General features: G+C 45.4%; 3 pseudogenes; 1 reads left to right on the top strand and 2 right to left on the bottom strand.

Annotated features, from left to right (window-relative positions):
- Positions 1–4,195: 4,195 nt before the first annotated feature.
- On the bottom strand, positions 4,196–5,288 carry LOC144372233 (R3H domain-containing protein 2 pseudogene; annotated as a pseudogene).
- Positions 5,289–5,454: 166 nt separating this feature from the next.
- LOC144372232 (R3H domain-containing protein 2 pseudogene) lies at positions 5,455–25,015 on the bottom strand (annotated as a pseudogene).
- A 551-nt stretch (positions 25,016–25,566) lies between these two features.
- On the top strand, positions 25,567–27,170 carry LOC110597009 (KH domain-containing RNA-binding protein QKI-like; annotated as a pseudogene).
- Positions 27,171–27,461: the final 291 nt, after the last annotated feature.

Raw genomic sequence — 27,461 nt, 5'->3', positions numbered from 1 at the left:
TAAGAGGGAAATCAGAAACAATGTAAATGGAATTGTAGGGGCTAAAATGACACAAGTTATCAACCCAGAATAACAGGAGAGGTAAAATTAAAAGGAATCTCGAGGAAATTGTGGAAAAGAACTTGCCAATTCTAAGACTAAAAAACAGTATCTAGAATAACTCAGGATAATTGTAGCATCACGTTTGACACAGCTTAAGAGAACTCATAAAATGGTAGGTGGATCAGAAGAAACTAAAGCAGTGAAATGAAAAGATAAGAAATGTAGAATATAAAGAGGGAATCTCTCATTTTTTATTTCTAGAAATTTGCTGGACATAGTTGTTCCCACAATGAGAATAGATGGGACAAAAGTGCTGAGAAGTATTAGCCTTATTATATTGTTGGTATTGCATGCAGGGAAGAACATGGAACAACAAATATCAGTACGTACAATTGTAACGCACCAACCAAAAGGGGGGAAATAAAAATGATAAGAGATTAACAATAAAATTATATTTTAATAAAGGTTATATAAATGTAAAAAAATACAGGACAGGCTAGAAATCATATTTTAAAAAACACATCATAGAGCTATGATTAAATCCATGCTTTGCATTTTTGGTAGAAATAGCGCAGAAGTGATGCCATATCTTCCTATCAGGAAGTACATGGTGTTGCTGTATTCCATTAGTCATGACAGCTTGGATCACTTTAAGTTTATTTGTAATAAGTATTGTATTTCCATTTGTAATAAGTATCCTGTAGGAAGATATTTTAAGCCCAAGTGTTCTGTTCCTTCTTACTCACTGGTGTGTCACCCACGGAATATTCTTGCTTAAAACAATGATGGCAGTTACCAAGTCTTGTATACTGTTGAAGAATGAAAAGGAAATACGTTTGTGTTTTATAATTAAACGTGTGGTTCACTATATTCTTTGTGCCTTTCACCAGGTTGACAGGTCCTTTTTAATTCTCAAAGTTTTTTATCATGAGTAGATGCCAAAATTTTTGCCAAATGCTTTCTCTGCCTCTATTGAAATGACCATGATTTTTCTTAAGTCTGCTTCTAGGATGGAGTGCTGTTTTATCGGCGTCCCATACCTGGTGTAACCATTCCTGCAAACCTGCCACCTTGAACTGGTGTCCATGTAGTATCTTACAAGGTTACAGGTCTGACATAGATCTGGAGGAGCTAAAAAGTCAAGGTGCTGGTGATACTGCATTCCTGGGGGCACTACAAGAAAATCCACGTCCTTGTCCTCTTCAGCTTCTCAGGGGCCTTGCTCTTCCTCAAAGCCAGCAAGGACCCACTGACCAGTCTCACATTCTGTCACCCTGACAGTGACTCTCCTTCTGCCTTCCACTTCCACTCACTGGTGTTCACATTCATGCCATTTGGACAATCCGGGACAGTGTCCCTATTTTAAGGGCAGGTGACTAGTTCCATCTGCAACCTTCCCAAAGTAAGGCAACATTGCAACAGATTCCAAGGACTCGGACTCGGACATCTTTTGGTGAGTAGTTTGCTACCACAATTATAAAGTTGGATTCTTTTTTTAATAAAAAGATAATTTTTTACTCAAGTAACTGCAAATAGGAAGCGAGAGGGGGGAGTCCTAGGCTGGGACAAATCTCCCAGACAAGAACAGTGGGGAAAGTGGCCCCTACAGCCTTTATGGACGATACCCTCTCCCTCTCCTCTGCTGGGGCTGGGCAGTGGGTACTCCAGCCTGCCTTCCCCATGGAGAGGGGGGATGGGTAGCAGCAGCCACAGAAGAAACACTGAGCCAAACGACAACTGGTCAGAGGCAGTCTAGTCTGTGAGCAGAGAAACCTTGCCAGTTGGGGAGGGGTGGGAAAGGCAGGAGTGGCGGAGCTGTCCTTGTCAGCGCCCATCTGAGGAAGGGAACAGCCTAGAGTGGAAGTGGGCAGGAGGGGTAAGGGGTGAGTGGGCCTCTGGCCTGCCTTAGAGGGCTGCTTGGGGAACCTGGGCCTTACCTGGGAAGTGGGTGACTTCATCTCCACCACCAAAGGAGACACTCAGATCCCAGGGGGAAGGCCAGGTGTGCAGGACCTCTGACCAGGGGACAGGGGCTCCAACTCTAGCCTTCCTTCCTGTACCAAACCAAGTGCAAAATCAGATGAAGCGAGGAGGCAAGAGACGTGGGTACGAGCCCCACCTGAGGAAGGAGTTTCGTTGGAGCCACCTGGGGGCTGAGCACTTCTCCTCCATTGGCCACTCCACCTACTTCCAGTCCAGCAAAGAGGGGCAAACGGCAAAGGGAGACCAGGTTTGTGCCCGTTTTAAGGCCAGAGGAGCCCTCCTAGGCCTCTGTATGGGAAGCCATAGGGAACAGGAGAATAGCCGAGACAGCAATGTCCCCCACCAAGGGAATGGGGATGCAGCAGGCACAGAATGTGAGAGGCAGGCAGACAGACAGACAGACAGACATGGCTGGGAACAGAAGCTGGAGGAAAATCGCTCCCCACTGGAGCCACAGAGGCCCTGGAGCAGCTGCTGGGCTGTGTCCCATGGTGGCGAGGGCACAGGTGTCTGGCCGGGGGCCATGTCTGTGCATCTGGGGTAAGAGGTGGGCAGTACAAGAGGAGCCAAGCAGTCCAGTCCCAGAAGGGAACTGCTCCTGGAGACAGGGGACGCCTCACGGTTCCTGCTTCTTCTGGAAGGACTCCTGCAAGGTGCCCTCTCAGGTCCATGGGTCTGCCCCTGGGCTTCTTTCCTCCCAGAACCGTGGTACTGTTCCAGGCCTTGGCAGAGCCCCTGTTTTTCTTCCCTTTGTTTGGACCTGAGCTCTCTCTGAGCGAGGCTTCCTTGGAGGCTGCCTGCCTGGCCTCGCTTCTCATGCTCTTCGAGCTCAACATGCTCATCTCCCTTCTCCACTGGGCAGATGAGGAGCAATGGCGGGGAGGTGTGAGCTCTCACGCTTTGGGGGCAACAGTGCTAGACACCGAGGACCTGCCTGGCCCTGCCACAGCCCCTGCCAGTAATGTGGCTGCCTTCTTAGAGCCCCGACAGCCCCAGAAATAGTCCCCTTTGAGTCCCAATCAGAGAAACGGCCCCAGATCAAGGGGCACTTAACCACTGAGCCACATCCCAAGCCCTTTTTAAAAATTTTTTTTATTTGAAGACAGGGTCTTGCTGAGTTGCTTAGGCCTCGCTAAGTAGCTGAGGATGGGTTTGAACTCATGATCCTCCTGCCTCAGGCTCCTGATGGATTTTTTTTGAATGGATGTTGAATGACTCTTGCATTTCTGGGATAAGTCCTAATTGCACTTTTGAATTTTGTTAGATTTGATTTTACTTATTTAGGATTTTGGGGCCTATGTTCATAAGGGTGTGTCCATGTGGTCTGTTTTCATGGGTTTTTTTCCTGACTTTGCACTTGATTTGGGAAGCCTTCTGTTTTATGGAAGAGTTTGGTAGAATTAGTAGTAATCATTCCTTGAATGTTTGGTGTGATTCACAAAGCCAGCCAGATCATCTTCTTCCTCCCAGTGACAGATTTTTAAAAAAATATTTAAAAGCAAAAATTCAACCTTTTCCCCAATAATCTCCCAAATAAACAGAAAACAATGTAGAGTGCATCCGAGGTAGGGTTTGACTCTGTGAGGTCTGGGGGGCCAAGATGGAGGGAGGGAGAAAGCAGGGAAACCAATTTTGTTTTTCTTAATTCTATCCATATAAATGTATTCATAAAGACTACAACAAAGGAAAAACCTTGGACTGTTGAGAAATAAGAGGCAAGAAGGGCTGGGGATGTGGCTTAAGCGGTAGTGTGCTCGCCTGGCATGCGTGCGGCCTGGGCTCGATCCTCAGCACCACAGACAAACAAAGATGTTGTGTCCACCGAGAACTAAAAAATAAATATTAAAAAAATTCTCTCTCTCTCTCTCTTTTTTTTTTTTAAGAGAGCCTAGGAGATTGTGGGACCCTCCCAATTCTACCAGACCAGAAAATGAGAAAGAAATTTCATGGTGGGAGAAGAGATTAAAGATGGGAGAAGAGATTAAAGATGGGAGAAGAGATTAAAGATGGGAGAAGATATTAAAGATGGGAGAAGAGGATGGGAAGCAGAAGGGGACAAGTTAGGGGAAAATGGGGACCCTGGCAGGAGGGTGGAGAGTCGAGTGCCAGTGTGAGAATCTGTCTCTCTCCATCCCTCATCCTTGGGCTCCAGGATGGCATCTCCAACGTACTACTCTTCCCCTTGGTCAGCCACGATCCTCAGGCCTTCTCTACCCTGTCTGAACTCTGCCTGCTCCTCTTCAAGGGAGGTGGCTGGCTCTAGGATCCTCGTGCCTTTGTTCTTTGGGGCTCACTTGAACTTTGAAGTTATTCCTGGAGTTGTTGAGGTGAAGGGAAACATGTGGAGCTGGGGGGAGGGGACATGGCCACAATAGTGTACAAAGAAGCAGGAACATCCAAGTGTCAGCGGGTTCTCAGCAACCCCCACCTCCACCCCAGCATCCTGGTATCACTGGATCATGGTACGAGACCTGGTGAACTGAGTGAAGTGTGTCCACCTCAGTAAGGGAGGTGCTCCGTGGAGATCAGTCACCTCCAGCACCCACCTCAGGGCAACACCTGCCATCCCCAGGTCACTAGAGGCAGAATTGTATGTTTGTCTCTGATTCAGGTTTCCATGTTCTAGCTCACTCTGTCCATGGTAAGTCCACTGACCTTGGAGCAACAGAGGGCAGATGGGCTGACCCAAAAGGGAGTAGTGCCCACCATCCTGTGCTGGACCCAAAGGTGAGGAGACTGTGAGAACAGGAAGAGACTGAGTCCTGTGCTGAGGCCACTGAGGCTGATCAAGGAAAGGGTACTAGAGACTGGCTAGGAGGTATGACAGGGGTACCACTCATTTGAGCGCTGGCCTGGGGGCTCCCGTCAGGATGATACAGGCCTCCAGGTGTCTGACCCCACTAGTCCATGCTGTAATATTTCCATTGAGCCCAGTAGACCATGGTTCTGGAGGAGTCTAGGATCTATCAGAGATGTTTGGCTCCATGACCAGCATGCCTGGCCCAGAGGGTGGTACTCTTGAGTATCTGAGCTCTGGCATGTATAAGGGACCACAGAGAGAGAGGGGAGACTGAGGCGTCCTGGGGCTGCTCAAAGCAGGGAGGTCACTGAAACCCCACAGAATGGCTCATACCATTCTGCTGAGCTGGAGGACCCTGCTGGGCCACAGATACAGCCACTTCCCAGAGGCCTTCTTGCATAGACTGGCTCTCAGAGACCAGCATGTGTTGCTGGAAAGGCATCTGGACCACATATTGTGTCATCACCCACTAGGATGGAGCTTAGAAAGAAGGTGCTGATGAATACCAAACCACAAGCCTCATCTGCCTGCTCCCGTGCTGTCCCTTGGATTGCTGAGCAGGACTGGCATTGTCATCCCCAATCATGCCGGGGGTTAATCCACTCTAGGCCTCATGGGCCACTAAGCAGCTACCGGGATGGCCGAGGCAGCTCTTTCTCACTTTGGGGGCAGTAGACTAGTGAGCGAATGTGAGGGAGAGGTTGAAATTGCTGGTTGGGGTTAGGATACTATCCAGGGGAACAGCAAGAAACCCAGACCTGTTCAGACAGGGGGTCTTCACGGACTGCAACATGTGGTGCAAGGCTAGAGACAGAAGAGGCAGAAGTGGGAGGAGCTTTCTTGCAGGAGCCACAATGAAGCTTGTCTGCTGAGAATGCTGGGAGATAGTAGGGGCTGGGACAGAGCCAAGGGTAAGTGGGTGGGCTGCTTCAATCGCACCTTGGTGGCTAAGGCTCATTTATCTAGGGAGGTTGCTGAGGCCATCTGCCTGTGAGATCATGAGATTATTCCAAGAAGACTTACTGAGAGGCCTGGATGGAGAAACATGAGGGAGAAGGCCCCAGATAGACTGGGCAGAGGCAACTGGGCTGCATGCTTCTGGGGCACCTGGTGCCACGCTGGCCTGGAGGTCATTCCTGCACTACCCCCTTGACTGCTTATCAATGCTGTCACCCTGGGTGAGGATAGAGATTCCACTGCAGCTTCTGGTGACAATGACAGAACCATCAGAGTCGATGCTGCTCCAAGGTGGTGGCTCCAGGGACCTGAGTTCCCATGTCTACTGTGCTCCAGTGGCTGCTTGAGGTGCAGCTCAGCCCTTGCCTGATGTCATTTAGACACCTGTTCTGGCTACCTTCATTATCATCTCAGCCCACCCGGGTACCATCTTTCTTGAGAATGAATCTCTCCGCAGGTCCCTGTGTTCTTCTCATCCTTTATATGTTCTGAGACCCTCTGGCAGGGATTTGTATGCTACTGGCTTTGTGGATGGAAACTGCTTTCCCAGTTTGGTCAACCTCGTGGTCCATCCCCAAATAGGTAGTTTAATAGCATTCAGGGATGTGAGGTCATCTGAGGGACTTCTTGAATTACTCATGGATGTCACTAATTTCAGAATCCCCTGTTCTAGTTTTAGCAAGAGGATTCTGTCTCTTTTTCTTTTTCAGTGTTTGCAATAAATACCTGTCAGTCTACTCCAGTGGAGTCCACACAGTCTTGGCTGGAGTCTCTGGATGGCATCTTCTTTGGCAACTTTTGTTTTTGTCCTTGTCTTCTTTTTCAGAGACATCTTTTGCAGACTTGCAGCTGTTGCATAATTCAATTATATCCTGAGTATTTCGTGGTTCATTAGCAAATGAGGTGGGGATCCTCCACAATGGCAGGCTGCACCCAACGCTTAGAGTTAGATCCACCCCTTCTCCAGACAGAATCGTGGCTAAACATCCACTTCTGTTGTCTCCTGATGCAAACTGGTATCTCCACCCCCCTTCTCAGTTTCTTCCTTACTTGGAGTCTTAGGTATAAACTTGTTTTTCCGGCAGTTTCTTTTTCTTCTGATTCTTGCACTGTTTCCAGGATCTCTCTGAGTAGTGGGACTATCCAGATATTCTTCAAAAGGATTCAGTCACCTCTATGGATTCCTGGATAAAGGCTTGGCCTCCCTGAGTCCAGTCCTGTGATGGTGTCCCCTGTAAGCAACACATCTCACTCATGGTGCTGGGTGCAGCTCGGTCCTGCCAGCCAGTGGGGGGCTCTTCTTGGCAGGGGATGGGGAGAAAAAAAAGTGGCTTGACAGAGGGGAAGGAGAGGGAGTACCTGATCCAGAAAGATAAGGGGAGGACTGGGAGTGTAGCTCAGCTGGTAGAGCACTTGCCTAGTATGTGCAAGGCCCTGGGTTCAATTTCTAATACTGCCTAAAAAGAACCAGGAAGAGAAGAGAGAGGGAAGAGGGGGGAATCAGAAACAGCTGGGCCTTCATGGGCATGATTTTAACTCCCAAGTGTGAGTTTTATATATATATATATTTCATATTTTATATATATATGTATTTTAATGTTTTGATTGACATGATATTTGTACATATTTAAGAGGTGCAATGTGATGTTTTAATTCATGTATGCATTGAACAATTATCAACACAGAGCAATTACCATGCCCATCCCTAATTTTTATTATTTAATAAGCATGTTCAAAATTTTTATATGGATTGAGCTTCTTATATGGATTGAGTTTTTTGATGGTTTTGTGTTACAAGGAACTTGATTGTTCATCTAAATCATCAAATTTATGGATATAGTTGTTCCTCACATTTCCTTTTTAATTATTATTTTTTGGGGGATGGAACCCAGGGCTCCACACATGCTGGACAAGTGCTCTATCACTGGGCTTCCTCCCCAGCCCTCTTAAATCTCAATCTTTCTCAATCAGCATAGCCAGAGGTCTGTCAATTTTTATACTTTTTCTGAAAGTATCAGCAATTGGCTTCATCGATTCTCCTTTTACCATTTTCCTATTTCTTTTATTTTTTTAACTTGTACATGACAGTACAATCCTTTTTGATAAAATTACACATGCATATTTATACCTTCTTCTAATTAGGACCCCATTCTTGTAGTACCATTTTCCTATTTCTTTTTTTAATTTTTTTAACTTATACATGACAGTACAATCCTTTTTGATAAAATTATACATGCATATTTATACCTTCTTCTAATTAGGACCCCATTCTTGTAGATGTACACAAGGGTAGGATTCGTTTAGGTATTTTTATATATGGACATAGGAAATTATGTCAGGGTCATTCCACTGTCTTTCCTATTCCAACCCCACTCCCTTCCCTTCTTTCACTTTTGTCTAAAGTACTGAACTTCTTTTCTTCCCCTGACCCCTTATTGCGGTTTAGCTTCCACATATCAGCAAAAACACTCAACCTTTGATCTTTTGAGATTGGTTCATTTCACTTAGCGTGATAGTCTCCAGGTCTGTCCACTTACTTACTAGCCAGCATGCTGCCCTGATGAAAATAGGAAACTAATGAGGCTGCAATTTCATTGATTAATGCTTTTCTCTATCATTTCCTCCATCTGGTTTTCCTGGCTCCGATATGTTTTTGCTCTTCTCAGCACTTTCTTAAGGTTGAAACCCCATACATACTGCTTTGGTTTCAATCTACAAACTTTGATATGTATTATATATATATATATATATATATATATATATATATATATATATATATATATATATAATCTGCAATATTGTCCACATTTTCATGTGACTTTCTCTTTGATCCAGGGGGTCTTAGCTGTTTCACCACTGTGACTAAAAGATTTGACCACAACAATTTTAGGAGAGGTAAAGTTTATTTGAGGGCTCATGGTTTCAGAGGTCTCAGTCCATATACATGTGGCTCCATTCCTTGGGGCTCAAGATGAGGCAGAATATCATGGCAGAAGATGTGGCAGAGGGAAGCAGCTCACATGACAGTATAATATTTATGTACCCCATAGCCATACCCACAATGAGCCACTTCTTCCAGCTACACCCCACCTGCCTCCAGTTAATCCCATCAGGATTAATCTGCTGTTTGGATTAAGGCTATAACCCAATCATTTCTCCTCCAAACCTTCTTGCATTGTCTCACACATGAGCTTTTGGAGTACACCATATCTAAACCTTAACAACAGGTTGTTTCAAAGTGTGTCGGTTTCTTTTATTGTTTTCAAATATTTGGGAATTTTTCAGGTGTCTTTTCCTAATATATTTCTATTTTAAAATCACGGTGGTCAGAGAACACATACCTTGTTTAATTTCACTTATGTTAAATGTGTTCATGTAAGTTGTTTTGTTTATGGTATCCTGGTGCCCTGGTAAAGAAAGTGTGGTCTCTGTTTCAAGTGTGGGGTGCTCTAAGTGTGACTGAGGTCAAGCTGTTCTAGTTTGTTTGCATTTCTATAGTCTAACTGATTTTCTACCTACTTTTTTCCTGTGATTACCTGAAGGAGAAATATGGAAGTGTTCAGTTATTATCATTGACTTGGCTACTTTGCTTTCCTGTCATGCATCTTGAAGCTGTGTTATTTGGTCCACATGCATTTAGAATTATATTGATGGATCAACCTGTGTATCATAGTGAGATGTCACTCCTCATAGGTCATGATATTTTTCTGAAATCTACTTTGTCTTGCACTGTAGTTTACATCTTAAAAGATCCTTCCAAAGCTTCTGTGTTGGCAGGTTGATCCCAGCCCATGGCGCCTAATTGGAAGAGATGGAACTTTTAAGAGGTGGGGCCTAACAGGAGGTCTCAAGGTCATCAGTGGGCATACCCACAAAGGAGATGGGAAGACTGAAGCCCTTCCTTTTCCCCTCTTTTTGGTTTCCTTACTATGGGGTGAGTGGTTTTGCTCTGCTCTATGCTTCCATCATAACATGCTGCCTCATCAAAGCCCAAAGCAATGTGAGCAACTGATCATGGATTGGAGCCTCCAAAACTATAAGCCAAAATAAACCTCATGTCTTTATAAGTTGATTATCTCAGGCATTTGTTACAGTACTAGAAAGCTGACAAACATCTTTCCACCAGCTCGTGCACATGCTGTATCATTTCTTTCATTCTTTAATTTTACATTATCTATTTACCTAAAATGGAATCTTATAAGTTCTTGGTTACTGTTGCTTTTTGATTAACTTGTGATTATTGTGCTCTCTAGATTCTAGGCCATACCAGATGCCATATTTCACAATAGTCAAAGTCTCTGTTAGTGGCCTCCCATAGTGTCTTTTTTGTCAGGACCCAATCACCACTCTTAGAATCCATTATGAGCTTGCCCAGCCATGTGAGGCTTCTCTGGGGAGAATCTAATAGTATCTTACATTGATCTTTAGCCAACCATCCATCTTTGTGCCAAACCTAAAAGCCTTGATCAAGGCTTTCCTATTTTAAACAGGTCACAAGAATCAAAATGTTCTTGACTTCCTGGGATACATATTAATATACAGCCAGGATTGCAGGAGCACTGCTGCCTCATGGAAAGCCTTATCATCTTGTTTGCATGACTTTAATATCAGGAATAATCATGTTCAGCCATGGGCAATTATCACAAGAACCAAGTCTCACTCACTACCATCCACAGACACTCTCATGGTCCATGAAAATTCTGCTGCTCCCTCCCCATCTTTTCATCATACATGGTACTGCCTCAGGCACATGCAAAGATCCTTTCCTTGTGGTCATCTTCCCTCCCCCTCTTCTCTTCTTCAGGTTCCATACTCCATCCATGTGTGCCCCCAACCCTCTCATTCTTGAAACATCCTTGCCTCTGGAGTCTCTCTTCACAGTGCTTTTGTAAGTGGCACAGTTATTACACAAAATCTATGTGGGAGACAATGTGCAGAGGGATGTGGTTTTTTAATTCTATGTGCCTTCACATTGGATGAAGTTTTATGAATATTTATTTATGCAGAACAAATGATCTCAAATGCTGACAAATCATCATTCATAGAACTGTGAAGTGATATAATCAAAAGTGACTTGGCGACACACAAATCTCACCCAAAAGAGATTAGTCTCCAGTACTCTCAGAATAGTTATACTGTAAAAGACCTTCTGGGGATTCCCTAGGGGTTCACCTGCAGACACCAGATTCCTGGATTAGTTCCTCTGACTGTCCTTAGATGTGACACTTTTTCCTGATCCTGGTGACCCCTAATTCTCATCTAGGTGAATTTTTTTTTTTTTTGCTATAACCTCATCATGAAAGAAAACATACCTTTCCTAATTCATACTGGAAACAATTTATATGATTCAACATTCATTTCTGATTTTTTAAACTTAAAAAATAAGAACAACAAAGTAGAGTGGTATGCCACATAACATTTCAGTCAACAACAGACTGCATATATAATACTGGTCCCATAAAAACTATATTACCTAGTGACATTGCAACTATCTTAGTTTGTGTAAATAAACTCTGATATTTTCACAATGATGATGTTGCCTAACCATATTCTCAGTACATGTTCCCATACCTAAGTGAGGTAACTGTGTGTGGATGTTTCCACACACTAGCAATGGGTAGTCCAAAATGAAATTAAGAAAATAATTTAACTTACAGTAGCATCCAAAAGACTAAAACACTTAAGAATGAATTTAACCAAGGAGGTACAAGTCTGATACACTAGGTACATTGAAAATAAAGAAGACCTAAGTAATTGGAAAGATGTGGTATACTCATGTATTGGAAGACTTCCCTTCAAATGATCTATAGATTCAGTGACATTCCTCAGTACTGAACCAGGGGTATAGATCAGTGGTAGAGTGCCTGCCTAGCATGCATGAGGCCATGGGTTCAATCCCCAGTGCACACACTAAAAATTCTGACACTATTTTTGCAATTAAAAAAGCTAATCCTGAAAATCATATGGAATTATAAGAAATCCCAAATAGCCAAAACAATCTTGAAAAAAGAGGAAGAAAGTTGGATCTGGAATGCCCACCAAAGACCCAGGTGTTCGAGGGTCGACCTCAGCTTGGTGCTGTTGGGAGGTGGTGAAGGAGCCTGTGGGAAGGAGCCTATGGGAGGTCATAGGTCACTGGGAGCATGCCCTTGCATGGGATTGCAGGACCACAGTCTCTTTCTCTTCCTCTCTTTCTATTCTTGAACACGATGAGGCAAATGAGCTTCCTTTTCCAAGCTTTCCCACCATGATGGTCTAAAAACATCAGCCACAGACTGAAACCTCCAAAATTGTGAGTCAGAAGAAACCTTTTTCTTTTTTATTGGCTTTTTAAAATTATATGTAACATTAGGATTCGTTTTGACATAATTATAAAAATATAGAATATAATTTGCTCTAATTCAGTCCCCAGCACTCTCCTCCTACCCTCCTTTCCACTGTTCCATTCCCTTCCCTCCACTCACTGATCTGTATTTTACTCCTATGGTTTTTAGTGCCTTGTGGATATATACAATGGTGAGATTCACTGTGGTGTCTCCATTATGTACATAGGAAAATTAGGTCAGATTCATTTCACTCTTCTTCCCTTATCCTGTCCCTCCCTCCCCATCCCCTAAATCCCCTACCTCTACTCCACTGATCTTTATTCTATCTTGATGGAACCTAGTCCCCCCCTAATTTCCGCCCCCCACACTCTCTCTTATTTTGGACTAGTTTCTTCATATCAGAGAAAATATTTGATCTTGGGCTTTCTGGATCTGGCTTATTTAACAGCAAATGCTGTGAGATTCCATTCTTTCTGGGTGAATGATACTCCACTGGATAGACATACCGTATTTTCTTAATCCATTCATCTATTGAAGAGTACCTTATGTTGATTTCATGGCTTGGGTATTGTTAATTGTGCTGCTATAAATGTTTATGTAGCTATATTCCTGTATTATGCAAGTGTTAGATTAAAATTAGGAATGGAATCACCATATTTCCAGCTGTCCCATTCCTTTGTATATATATATATATATATATATATATATATATATATATATATATATATATATATATATCCAAAAGACCTAGAACCTTTTGATCTTTTTATGCCTGTTATCATGGGTATTTGTTAGCAGTAACAGAAAGCTGACTACACAAAGGTCCACATTTTACCATTTCAATACTTAAGTACAAAGGTGTAGTGATCTAAACAGCGTGATGCTATATTAGGAAAGATACATAAATAAGTATGTATCCTCTTGCCTCATAAATTATTGAGAGTCTAACAATAAATTTTCTATCTATGGTCAATTTACTTTCTAAAGGGTGCTGCCAAGACTATGCTGGAGCAAAGAGTAGTCTTTTCATTTGGGCGTGGTAGTTAATGCCTGTCATCCCAGCAGCTCAGGAGGCTGAGGCAAGAGGATCTTGAGTTCAAAGCCAGCCTCAGCAAAAGTGAGGCACTAAGCAACTCAGTGAGACCCTTTCTCTAAATAAAATACAAAATAGGGCTAGAGATGTGGCTCAGTGGCCGAGTGCCTCTGAGTTCAATCCCCAGTGCCAAAAAAAAAAGAATAGTCTTTTCAGCAAATATTGCTAGGACTATTGGATATTCATGGACAACAAATTAGACCCATACCTCACACTACCTACAAAATTTAACTCTGAGAGCATTAAAAAAGTTAAATGTAATAGCTTAAACTGGGAAAAGTTCTTAGAATACAGGAGTAAATTTTTATAACCTTGAGTTTGTTGATGTGTCATTAGAAAGGACATCAAAAGCATAAGCAACACTTTTAAGAAAAAACTTTTACATCTGACTTAGAAAAAAATTAAAAACTTGGGAGCATCAAATAACCACTATAAAGAACAGTAAAACAACATACAAAATGGGAGAAAATATTTACAAGTCATATTATCTAATATGCAATTATAAACTTCTTTATCAAACCAAAACTTTGTCAACTATATCTTTACCACTCTGTGTTTGCTTCTTTTTAACCAGCCACCAAATAGGCACTATGGGAGAAAAGTAAAAATGAAACAGGAATTAACTGGACATGGAGATCATTTTATGTGGCTCTTTCTAAGAACTCCCATGTTTATGACAGGGAATATGGGAATATGGATGGAAAGTTTCAATATAAGAGTAGAAACCTGGGGCTGGGTTGTGGCTCAGTGGTAGAGCACTTGCCTAGCACATGAGGCACTGGGTTCGATCCTCAGCACCGCATAAAAATAAATAAATGTATGTGTCCATCTACAACTAAAAATTTTTTTAAAAGAGAGTAAAAAACCCTGAAATGTTTTCAACCATATTTGCCCATAGGTTTGAGCAGGTAAATGTTCATAGTTTTTTCTTTTTTGTATTCACTTTTTTGTTCAAATATACTTTTTGAACAACTACTAAATGTCATCACTCTCCAGGGATTTAGTCTCATAATGAAGAAACAAAAATCAAGATTATGGGCAACTTTGGGTTTTAGTCTGTCAGATACATTGAACTGCTTTTTACAAAATCACTCAGGTTTCAAAAACACATTATGCAGCTCTGAAACTAAACAGCTTGACTAGAAATACATGTAGAGATGTATAATCTATTTCATTCCATTAATGCCAATGTAACTATAATTATGGATTACATCACTAGAAGAGAGAATTATATTCATAAAGTGAGCAATGCCTGATGCCTAGTGAGTGACACAGAAGGATCTGTATCACTGTCATGAAACAGAAGCATCTCCTGCAACTCAGTAGAGAAAAATCAATTTAAAAATGAACAAAGGAGGGCTGGGGGTGTAGCTCAGTTGGTAGAGTGCTTGCCTCACATGCACAAGGCCATGAGTTCAATCCCAGCACACCACACACGTACACACACACACACAATGAGCAAAGGACTTGAAAAGACATTTCTCCAAAAGTACCACCATATCTATGAGAAGGTGCTCAACCTCATGGGTTATCAAGAGAATGCAGACCAAACCATCATGAGATATCTCATACTTGTTCAAACGGCATCTTCTCAAAGATAGAGAAGTGCTGGCAAGGTGTGGAGAAAAGGGAACACTTGTGTGCAGTTGGCTGCAATATGAATTAGTAGAGCCATTACAGAAAACAGTATGGAGGTTTCTCAAAAATTAAAAACTCCCTCTTATGTTTTCACAATTCAGCACTCTCTACTCGGTATATATACAAAATAATTAAAACTAGTATGTCAAGAAGAAATCTGCAATTCCACGTTAATCTCATTATTCACAATTGCCAAGGTGTGGAAACAACCTATATGTCAATAGATGAATGGAATAAAGAAAATGGGATAGATCGCATTGTATGTACATTATATAGAGATATATATGATGGAATATTATTCACCCTTAGAGAATGAGATCCTGCTACTTGTGAGAACATGGATGAGCCTAGGGAACATTATACTAAGTGAGCCAGTCACAGAGAGACAAATAGTGCACTATTGCGCACACCTGTAATCCCAGCTACTTGGGAGGTTGAGGCAAGAGCATCACAAGTTCAAGGCCAGCCTGGACAACTTAGCAAGACCCTGGCTCAAGTAAAGGGCTGGGGGTGTAACTCAGTGGTAGAGTATGCGTGAGGCCCTGGGTTTGATCCCCAGCACCACCAACTAGTCTAATTAGGTAACTAAAACCATCAAAGACATAGAATCAATTAATACCATAGTAATTGCCAGTGGCTGGAAGGAGGAGGAAATGGGGAATTGTTCTTCAGTGGGCATAAAGTTTGTTAAGTGACATGAATTAAGCTCTAGAGTTCAACTGTACAACATTGTACCTGTAATGAACAGTACTGCACTGTACACCTTCAAAGGTCTTTTTTTTTTTAAGTTTTGGAAAAACTTTGTTTTGGAAAACTAAAGCACTAAGACATTTTTGGACTTGATGGATATATTTGATGTCTCAGTTATGGTGATAGAATTGCAATCATATACACATGTTCAAACTCACCAATATGTTTACATTAAATGTGTGTAATTTATGTAAAATTGTGAGGTATTAATTATACCTCAGTAAGGTTTAAAATTGTAAGTAAATGCAAAGGAATACATGTTCATAGAATTGAATATTTCTGTTTAGGTGCTATGCTCTACTAATCATTTTACAGATTCAAATTTCTATAAAAATTCTAGCCGCCTTTTTTGCAAAAAGTGATAGTCACAAAATTCATATGGAAACGCATGGGACCAGACACATAAAAATAACAAAGATGACATAATCACACTTTCCAATTTAAAACCTTACTCTAAAGTTCCCATATTCAAGTTCACAGGGTACTGTTGTAAGAATAGACATAAAGATCAAGGGAGTAGAATCCAGAGCCTAGAAATAAACCCTCCCCCATTGATGGTGGATTGATTTTTGGAAGAGGACACAAAGCACATTCAGTGGGGAAAGAACAGTCTTTTCAACAAATGTTGTGCGACAACTGGATATCTACAGGCAAAGAATGAAGTTGGACCTCTACCTCACACCAAACACAGAAGTTAGAAATAGATCAGAGACTTAAATGTAACCTCTAAACTACCAAAATCTTAAGACACCAAAATAATAAGAGTAAAATCTTAAGTTATCTTGGGTTTGGCTATGACTTCTTAGATAGGATGTGTCTTTCCTTTTGTGGCACAGTCCAGGAAAGCAAAAACAGATCTATTAGATTTCATTGAAAACACTTGTTTCCTTGTACATGGAGGTTCACATCAGCCAAAGAGCCAAATAACAGTCAAAAATGAAAACAGCCCAACTATCCATCAACCAGTACATAGGTACACGGTGTTATATCCACACAATGGAGATTATTCAGCTATGAAAAGGGTGAAGTACAGATGCATTACAAAGGCTGGTGAATCTTGAAAAACCTTTGGCTTCTTGAAGACACAAAAGGCAGCCCACGTCATGTAATTCAATTTATATAAAATGTCGAGGGGAGAAAAGTCCATAGAACCAAAGTAGAACAGAGGTTTCCAGGACTGAGAGGTGGGTGGAGAGAAAAGACTAACTGGTACTAAGTATAGGGTTTTCTTTTCAGGGTGATGAAAGTTACTGGAACTGTGTAGTGATGATAATTGCAAAACCTGTATAGATTCTAAAAGAAAAAAAAAGTCACTGAATTATATGCTTTTAAAAAATGAATTTTATGGAATGTGAGTTATATCTCAATTACAAAATATGGCATGACATTTTTATAGCTTTTCTCTAAATATGACGCACCAAACAAACTAAATTACTACTCTTTGAGTCAGCCTCTTGACTGAATGTTCCCACAGGGACTTTAATGGAGTGGGTTGTGTGGGATGGATACTTCCCTGTTATTTGCCAGTTGCTCATTTTGATGCTGCTAAACAACTCCTGGAGACACCACCCAGGATCAATCCCTGTGTGCAACTTTTATCTCAATGTATTAACTTTTTTTCTTCTTTTTTAATATTCGGCAATATTTTTTTAAAAGGGAGAGCTGTTGACATCTTCCCGATAAAAGTATTATTAATAATTTAATCCCAAGTCAAACTTTAGACCTTCTTAACATTTAGCTGGTATCCAGTTCAAAATAGGACTTGGTTCAGATGGATCTTGCATTCTTGTTGTGCATTGAAAACAACCAAAGACTCTGCAGGAAGAGTCAATTTATTTAGATGAGGCAATGTAGAAATCAAGGACAAAACAGTGACCAAGAGCATGGGTGCTGGTACCTGAGGCCCTGGAATCAAAGTCACATGGAGCTGGGACTGTTCCTTAGCTCCTGTGGCTGTTTCCTGTCCTGTGATGTCAGAAATGTTAATAGAATGTGCTTCATAGTTTTTAGGAGGCTGAAATAATACAGAAAAAAACTGAAGAAAAATCACTGGTGCTTCACAAGTTCACCTACACTAGTGTTCGATTATTACATGTCTGAAAGAACAAGCAGGATCTACAATCCTGGTGGGCTTCAGAGAGGATACCTGGAAGGCAACAAGTCAGGGGAGTCCAGAGCCTTCCTCCCTTTCCCACACTGGCATGGGTATGATGCTTTATGGCTCACAGAACAATCTCTTATCTCAAGTGATGTAGGGTGGGCACAGTAGGAGCTCAAGGTCTGTTTTATGGCTTAAGGCACTAAAGTTTTTTAGATGTTAACTTGCCCAGTGTCACGTCTCTGAGGAGCAAATGAATCTAAGGCAGGGAATATAGTTGGTTTCCTGGGGATAGAGATCCTTCAACACCTGAGACCACCAGCTCATGCCCTGGACACTGAATCAAGGGCTCACCTCACTCTCTTTCCCAATGTAGCTACAGGAAGATAAATTGGTGTCCTAGAGGAAGTGCTTGGCCCCAGAGAATGACCCAAATTCTGACTCAACGCGTGGCTCTACCTTTCAATCTCTGACACAAAGGGCAAGTCAATGCCTTTGTCTGTGATAAAACCCTCTTGTAGGCTCAGGGTGGGGCGGGGGGAAGAGGTGTCCAAATTTCTCCCTACCCCCAGGATTGGCTCCTCTCTGGTCATGTGACCACCCCGAACCTCCAGTGGTCTGCCTGACTCCTAACTGACTCGGAACTCGGAACACTCCAAGCCAACTGCCCCTGTGACAGTTGCAGAATAATCAGCTTTGCCCTCACTGACCACACCCAGGTGGTGAGCAGTTAGTTCAGACTGAGGAGCTGCTGGGGAGGTGGCCTGCTGGCGCGGGGGCTTAGTGGGTTCTGTCAAGGTCTCCAGGCTCCCAGGGTCTTACAGACAAGATCTGTCTCACTGGCTTAGAAAGGGCCGGGCTGCCCCTGCTCTGGGTGTGCACATTCCTGCTCCTGGCCTTCCTTGCCCAAACTCAGCCCCTGCTGTGCAGACTGCAGTCACCTCGGGGTCCCCTGTAGGGCCTGAGTGCAGAAGTCAGAGGGACAGTGCCTGCCGCTCCCTCGTTTGGCCAGATGCCCATTTCGTGCTGCAGGACACGGGCAGGGGGGTCTCCATGACTTTGGGTCCCTTGTGTGCTATATTATGCATTTGAAAACTTTTTGTGATCTTCTCGGTCCCTTGAACCCTAATCCTGGAAAATGTGTTCAGAAGGGACGGCTATTGACGCCCTGGTGGCAGAAGGCCATGGGAAAGGGTCAGCTTTTCCCGGGTTCCACTTCTGTTCTCCGGCTCCCCCGCTGTCTTGGGGTGGGGGCAGCTGTGGTGCCCCCTGGGCTGGTGGGGGATACAGCTCTACTGAGACATGGCGATACGGTGACCGAGCGCCCACACTGGGGCCAGTGGCTGAACTCAGATCCACTTAGAAGCTTGAGAACCCAGGAAAGGGTTCTCCGTCCTGGGAGGTCCCCTGCTCTGTTACAGGGGACTTCCACAGGGCCTGCCTATCAGATAGAAGCAAATACGGAAATAAAATAAAACCTGAAGGAAAATGACTGGTGCTTCGTAAGCGAACAGAGAATTCAGACAGTAACCAGAGGCCCAGGGCAGCCACGCACGACAGCCTCCAGTGAGGAGACTCGGGTGGCTACAAGTCATGGAAGATGGGAAGTTCCTTTCCAGCCCTCACCTGGGCAGGCTGCTGTGGGGTGGGCGACTGTCCCCTACCTTCTCCTGCGACCCCCCGTCAGCCCCGTGGGCAGCAGGGCAAGGGCTCTGCCCCGCAGCTCTTGGTCAGGGAAGTGACTTGCCCAGAGTCACACACTGAGGGGTGATGGACCTGAGACAGGGAAATGTCGTTGGTTTCCTGGTGACAGAAATCCTGAACCCAAGTCAGCCGTGGTCTACATGCTCTGGACTCCTGACCCAAGGGCTTCCCTCACTTCATTCCCAATTCTCCTCACCCCAAGGTTGCTGCAGGCTGGCCCAGGGAGGCACCCAGCCCAGGGCAGCCCAGGAGAGGTGCCCAGCCCAGGGGAGGCCCCTGAACCCAGGGGAGGCGCCCAGCCCAGTGGAGGCGCCCAGCCCAGGGGAGACCCCTGAGCCCAGGGAGGCACCATAGCCCAGGGGAGGCCCCTGAGCCAAGGGGAGGCCCCTGAGCCAAGGGGAGGCACCCAGCCCAGGGGAGGCACCCAGCCCAGGGGAGGCACCCGAGTCCAGGGAGGCATGTAAGTCCAGGGGAGGCCCCTGAGCCCAGGGAGGCACCCGCCTCCGGATTTCAATCCCTGCTGCACGCTATGTCATTTTCCTGAAAGGAAGCCCCTGTCCCCTCCTCACACATCAGCTGCCCCCAGTGGCTCAGGACGGGGCCCTTCCTCCTGCCCATGTGGTGCTGCCACCGCGAGCTGGCCTGGTGTCCAGCAGCCCAGTCCTGGGGGAGCAGCCATCAGGGGCACTGTGGCCCGCTGGACTGGGGCTTCAGTGGCTTAGTGGAAGAGTCCACCCTGCGCCCAGGTCTGTTGACCACTGATCTGAGCCACTGACTGAGCAGGAGGACAAAGGACCTGCTGAGAAGGGGACGTGTCTGCGGCACGACTCAGCATCTCCAACCCTGTCCTCCTGAGGGGCCCTCCATGGCCACAGCCTGTGGCCACACCCCACACCCTCCCCGAGGAGCATCCAGTCTCAGCGACCCTGTCACCAAATGTCCACCCCACTGACCTGATGGCACTGTCCCTCTCCCCCTCCACCCACAGCACCAGCCCAGGGACCCTGCCCTGAAATCCCAGGTCCTTTCCCTTCCTGTCTCTCACGTGGCTGCTGCTCGGTGGCCTGTAATCCCCTTTCCTGTCTGGTGGCGCTGGGGCTCTCCTGATGGTGCAGAGCTGTGCAGCCACCTGGCCTCCCCAGCGACCTCAGGAGGAGTGGCCAGGGGACGGTCTGATGCCAGCGAATTATTTGGTAGAATTCAGAGGAAGCTCCCTGGGCTTGAATTTGCTTTTCAGAGAGAAAAAAAAACAAAAAACAAAAACAAAAACCTGTATTCCTGGCTTTTAAGTTAATGCTAAGTTTTTAGTAAGGCTCAGTGAGCGCATTAGGAGATGTGGCTCCTCATGAGCATTCCGGTGGCCACCTCAGGCCAACGTCCCCTGCTTACTCAAGTACCGCAGTTGCCTCCTAGGAGGATCAGGTAATGCCTGACTCAGTAGGTTAAAGAGTGACATCAGTCACTAGTGTCCATTCCCAGCACAGTGATTACACATAATTGGCACCTGGAGCGTGGCGGTGCCCTCGAGTGGGGAGGAGCTGAGCGGGGACAGGCAGAGTCCAGAGATCTCTGCTAGGAAGTCTGGGGCAGGCCACGAGGCTGAGGGGACTTCTCACTGGGGCAGGACACAAGGTTGGGGACTTCTCGGGGCGTGGAGTGTGGGCCCCAGGTCCCCTTTGTTTGGGCCGCTTTTCCCCATGAGCTTTAGGTAAAGTTCAAAAAGAGGGGGAGGGGCTGGCAGAAGGTCTAAGATGCAAACCTCCAGCACCGAGTAGGGAGCACATCTCTGAATCTGATCCGAGATCATACAACCCAAAATCAACTGCCTCTAGCTGTCACAAGGACAGGCCCCAGGGCAGTTCCTGTCCTTTGACCTCCTGTCTGACTGGAGCAGCTTCCCATTTCAGAACAATGTCTCCATTTCAAATTGAGCGCCCTCTTCAGACGAGGGAGAGGACGGCGGGAGGCAGCTTCTGTCCTTGGATGTCCTGTCTGATTCCAGCCTCCCTCCCGTCACTCAGCAAGCTGCAGCTCCTCTGGGTCCCGTGGCCACGGTCCGTCCTCCCAGGTGTCCAAATGGGCCCTGACCTCCGCAAGGTCTAGGTCAGAGAGCAGCGAGGTCTTTGTGCTGCCCTCTGCTGAGTGTGTCGTCTGTGGGCAGAGAGTCTGTGAATGTCTTCTAGGAGTAAATTCCCCTGGGCATTCCCCTGGGCAGCCTTAGAGGGGCCTGCTCCCCTGGACAGTGACCTGAGGCAGAGGGAAAGGGGGGGGTGCAAAGGATAACACAGCTGGGCCCCCTGAGAAGCAGGAGGCCTGAGGACCCAGGGTAGCCAGGACCCTGCCCTGCAGCCCTACCCTCAGCAGCATCCTCCTGAGACCCCCATTTTAAATATGAGCTTCCTGGAGCTTTCTTTTATCTGGAAATGATCATTCTTCCCTCTATCACTACCAAATCTTGCATATGCCTTTCAACCAAAAGAAGACCATTATGCTGTAGCAAATTTAAAACATAAATTTTAGGGCGTAATGTAGTCCCGTGTTCTGTTTAAGTTGTAATAATTCAACTATTTATTTTATCACTATGGAAAATAAAAGGGACAAGCAACTTGTAATCCTGACCTTAACATAGACTCAGTTAGCATGGCATCGAATTTCCTGTGTGTGTGTGTGTGTGTGTGTGTGTGTGTGTGTGTGTATGCACGCGCATGCACGCACGCGCACGCTCTTTTGAGTTTTACATATGAAAAGCGTATGGAAGGATAAGTCCCATAGAAGCTCAACTTAAGGTACAGTGCCATGAGGCCACCCTAGTTCTCTCTAAGGGCTCCCAGGGCTTGGGCAGATCCCAACTGGTCTTGGACCCTCTCATGTTTTCTACCAGATGCCAGGACCTGCCAAGCTGTGCCTGCAGGAGAAGGAGCCTGTGCCTCCCTTGTCCACCCCACCCTTCTCCCAGGAGGCCAGAAGAGAAGGTGGTCAAGACCAACCTACATTTTTCATCACACACACAGAGAGATGGAGGATTCTAGCACTAACTCTCCTCTTGAATGAAAGAAGTTTGGTGGCTTATTACAGTTGGGTCCTGCAGAGCGAGTCACTGAGTAAATCTGGGAGCACTCTTCACCCCCTGAAGTCATGCATGTGGTAGCCCTGCAGGCACCCATAAGCTCTGTCCTCCAGATTAAGGAGCCGTCGAAGGTGATGGTAGAAGTTCCCACAAGTGGGTTTCCATTTCCTGGCAAATACTCTCCAGACTCCCTTCAGTTGCCTGAATGGGTTTTCACTACTCCTCTTATCTCCACTTGGGTGCTCACACACGCTGGTAGCCATGCCAATCCTCTCCTTGCTTTTGCTGGTTTTCCTGATGTGCCAAAAAGACAGGCCAGCAATGGAACACACATGTCCCCCTGGGCCGCACCCCCGCCTGCCCCTCCACACTCGTTCTCCTTCCTTTTCATATTCGTTGAAATCCTGGCTCCTCTCTGTGGAATCAAAATTAATTTCTTAATAGCTGGACGGCAGAAAATGACCATGTATGTCCAAAGCCACCCAGTGCAGAACTGCGTGGGGTACTCAGAGAAAAACAGAATATATCTGTGGCCCCCAGGATCAGGGCCGGGGCCCAGCTTTTTGGCCATTAGCCCAGCTCCCTGCCTCGGCACCCACAGTTCAATGGTGCAGTCTGGGGACAGAAACCAGAGCCTTATTTAAAAAAGAGGAGAGCCAGAGAGAGAGGTTATATAGACAGTGAAAGGACCAGGGATCTCAGCTCCCTGGATGGGCCTACTAGGTCTTTCAGGATGAAGATCAGAAAAGGAAGTGGCAAAAGCTCAAAGCAGGTGCTCAGAAAAGATACAAAGGAGATGAGAAGGGGGGATAAATGGCAGGTTGTCGCTCTCTCAGGCCTCGTCATTGGCAAAGTAGTCTTCTGAGTGTCTAGGAGCCGTCGTGGTGATGAGGGGTGGGTGGCCACGGGAAAGAAAGTGGGAGCAGAGTGGAGGTGAGGACGTTGGGCCTCCGGATCCATGGGGTCTGACCTTGGGGCCCTCTTGTGTCCTCATCTCTAGGGCCTGGGTGGCCCCGCTGTGCAGTGAGGGAAGGAAGGGGTCTCTGATCTACAGCCCTCCAATTCCACTACGTGACAAGAAGGGAAGCCTCTGACATCCTGATCCTCCAGGAGGCAGCCACTGTCTCCAGAACGTTCTGTGCATGACTGGGTCTTCCCTCCCTGCTGCTCCCTTTACTACCTGTTTTCTTTCTCCCGAATAATGCCCATTGCCTATCCTCATGCCAACTCTTCTGGTCACATTTTGCTTCAGTCTAGGAACCTGAAGAAATAAGTGGATGGATCCCTTTCTATGGTGGGAACACTTTGCCGTGGGCTTGGGGGCAGGGCGGGGTCCTGTGGCAGGTAATGACAAACCAATTTCATGTAGTAAGTGGCTCTTGGATGCCTGGGATGAGCTTAGGGACTTGGAATATTGAATGTTGAATTAATATTCAATATTGAATCCTCACAGCAAGCCCCAGTGAATTTTGGGGGGTCCTTTAGAAACAGTGAACCCAAGTTGAAAGGTAATGTGCCTTGTCCAAACCCCTTTAGTCTTCAAGTGAGGCAAGAAATTGGAGCCATGTGAATAAATGGGGACTATCAGGGTTAGCACCGAGCCATGGATGAACTGGGAAGGAAGGAACAGGGAACAGGCAGGGGCATGGCTGGAGTACGGGGACATTGTGGCCCTGTCCAGCTGGAACAGTGTCTGAAAGAGGCAGTGACCTCTGGCCCTGCTGCCCAGAGGCTCCGTCCTGGGCCTGCTCAATCCTAGGAGCCAGTGGGGCTGTGAGGGCGGGTTTGTAGCAAGCCCAGCAGCCACTTCCTGCCTGGCCATGGGGGGGGTGGGCTCATGGGGCAGCTGGACAGAGTAGAGTCCTCACAAATAGCTGCAAATTGAAGCACTGGCCTTGGGCAAAGTGGAGAGACTGACATGAGCCAAGCTTAAGCCTCTCCTTCCCTTCTAGGATGCTGGTGCACATGCAGTAATCCAAGAGGAAATAAATGCTCCTTCACCCCCCCCACTCCAGGCAGTGTCCTGTGACCCAGGTCCCCACCTGCAAGTCCGGGGAGTGCAGAGGGGGAGGGTCCACTGCTCACCGCCACGTGGCACATGCCAGAGGAACTTTATCTCCAGGCTCAGGCTTAAGCCTGAGAGAGAGAGTCCTGTGGCTTCCAATGTTGGCCAACATCTCTGGGGGACAGTTCCCAGGAGGTGCTACCCAACATAACCCAAGCCTGTGGCCAAGGTGGGAAAGACCTGGCCTTCCAGGAAAGAGCATCTTTAAATAGCAGAGTCATCAAAGATGGTTACATACCCAGCAAGCACAGAGCCCAGAGGTCCCGGGCCTCTCCCTCTTAGGCCACTGGGATATTTATTGTCCAAACGAGTCGGACACTTGCACACATTTCCTTTTTCTTTCTGATTTTATACCCACCTTCCTCGGATCTGCAGAGCAGCAGGTGTAAGCTGACGGCCCCAGGCACCTGCGCCCACTGGCTCTTCTTGGAGTGTTGTAACCTACCCAGAGTCGTCTTCTTCATTGTCGGAGTCATACATGCTGTCATACATGCTGTGTATGCTATGTAACTGGAAAGTCACACAGTTATGGCCTCATGTTCAAGTGATGACTGGTGTTGTTTTGTACCTACCAGGCTTTGCTCCATGAGCTATAATTCAAACGGTGTGTAATTCTCTACATCAGGTGACATGACTGTTCCAAAACTCCCATGGTCTACATTAGGATTGTTCTGTAGGGCTTTCCTTAAACAGCAGATTTTGTCTCATCACCAATTCCTCTATTAGCATACATCTAGGGCATAAGATTGTCCATACAGCTGGGCCACCAGAACCATTGTGGCATATGTCACTATATCTCCTTATAGTGTAATATATACACATTCCTCAACTTTCACTGTAGTTCATAGACAAGCCTCCATGGGGCTCAGCTCTGGACCCAGAGCAGGGGCCAGTGCAGAGAGGCACACTGAGTCCTCAGCAGACAGTGCCCAGGGGTTGCCCCTGCCCATTCCTGATGTCTGGTGCTGGTGTCATGGCATTGGGTGAAGTGATCTGTGGAGTCTGGAATATGGTCAGGGGAAGTGGTAATCCAAGACAACCTGATGCAGTTGGTGAAGGACAAGAAGCTCTTGTGCAGCCTGTCCAAATTCTGCAGGATCTTCAGCCACTTCTAGCAGTTGACAGAGGAAGAAATTAGCAGAGTACCTAAAGACATGTACACATATTAAATGGCAGTACAAAAAGAAAAAGAGTGAAAAATTGCCTGATTATTTGGGAACTATTGTTCAGTTATGACAGAAACTGAATGTGTCTGTAAAAGAATATTCAGATTTTTGCCACTAAAAAAATGGAGTGACCACTTTGGAAAGCAGATTGGAGATTCCTTAGAAAAATTTGAGGGAACCATCATTTGACCCAGTTTTCCCAATCCTAGGTGTACATGCAAAAGACTTAAAATCAGCACACCATAGTAATGCAGTGACATCAGTGATCATAGCAGCTGAATTCACAGTAGGTAATTCATGGAAACAACCTAGATGCCCTTCAACAGTTGAATGTATAAACAAACTGGTACATATGCAGAGTAAAATATTACTGAGCCTTAAAGAAGAAAGAAATTATAGCATTGGCAGGTAAATGGACAGAGTTGGAGACTATCATAGAACAAAATAAGTTCCAAATATATTCTCTGATAAGTGGATCAGGTTCATAATATTCTGGGGGAGACTCAAGGAAAGGAGGAGAAATTTTGGATTTAGCAGAGGAGAGCAGGTTGAGGGGAGGGTGTGTAGGGGTGAGATGGTGGAATGAGAAAGGCATTACTACCCTTTGTATGGTATGATTTGATACATGGAGTGACTCTGCATCATGTACAACCAGAGAAATGAAAAGATGTGCTCTATTTGTGTAAAAAAAAATTCAAAAAATTTAAATATCTAGATTTTAATTTTCTTGGTAGGAACTTTGGCCCCAGAGGATTTACAGCTAAAGAGCTTGAGACAGAAAATGGTTGTAAAACAATGGCCTGAGGCAAAGGGTCAGTAAAAGATAAATCGAAAGAGGAGGAAATAGGATAAACTGAATTGGGGGCATATACATGAAGATTCGGATGTACTAATCAATGTAGAAGATGCTCAGAATAGAGCAAAGTAAAACTAAAGACAGCAGGTATGAGCTTCTGATTCTGAATGACACCTGCAGAGGTGCTAACGTTAAATCACCAGCCCTTGAATTTTCTCTTGTGGAAACAGCCCTGGCTGCTCCAAGGATCATAACTGGAGCTGCACATTTTCTCTCACCAGTGACCCTGAGTACTCGTCTCCAGCTAACCCTACCATAATGTCTTTGATCAGACAAATACAGACCTCTGTCATGCCAAAAGGAACTCCCCACACTACTGCTGTGATTGTCTCTCCAGGGCCAGAGGCTGGGTTGATCTACACACCCTACAAATACCTTACACGTTGGCACCAGCCACTTCAGTCCTTGAGTGCCCTATTGAACTGCAGTGTCTACTAAAGTTTGAAGGCACAATATGTGTCTCCATCCTTTCCAAAGGGTTGTGACCGAAGGTAGAGTTCATAGGAAACTAACCTATCAACTTGTATCTCTGAACTCTTTGCCCAATAATGACTTAACCATCCTGCCTGCGGATCACTTAAGTGATCATTGCCTTTGCTTGCCTGTGGTCAGTGCAGCAAGATGAGGGACTACTTTGTTCATTTGTCTTACCATCTAGGCAAACAAAATACAAATAAAACATTTTCTTCCAGCTCAGCTTTTTGTCCAACAGCTCCACTCCTGTGTGGATGAAAGTGGTTATAGAAGCTGTACTGAATAATAGTAAAGTATTAGGGACCAAATCATTCCAAGCACTGATCATCTTTCAATGTCTACCCCAAGAGACTGGTAAGAAGGTTTCCATGGGAGACATATGGCCCTTGACTACACAGTGACAGAGGGAGTTACAGTGAAAGACTTCTAGGAAACTTTTCTT

The sequence above is a fragment of the Ictidomys tridecemlineatus genome, assembly GCF_052094955.1.
Source record: "Ictidomys tridecemlineatus isolate mIctTri1 chromosome 2 unlocalized genomic scaffold, mIctTri1.hap1 SUPER_2_unloc_1, whole genome shotgun sequence".
NCBI lineage: Eukaryota > Metazoa > Chordata > Mammalia > Rodentia > Sciuridae > Ictidomys > Ictidomys tridecemlineatus.
This window is presented reverse-complemented; position numbering and strand designations above follow the sequence as displayed.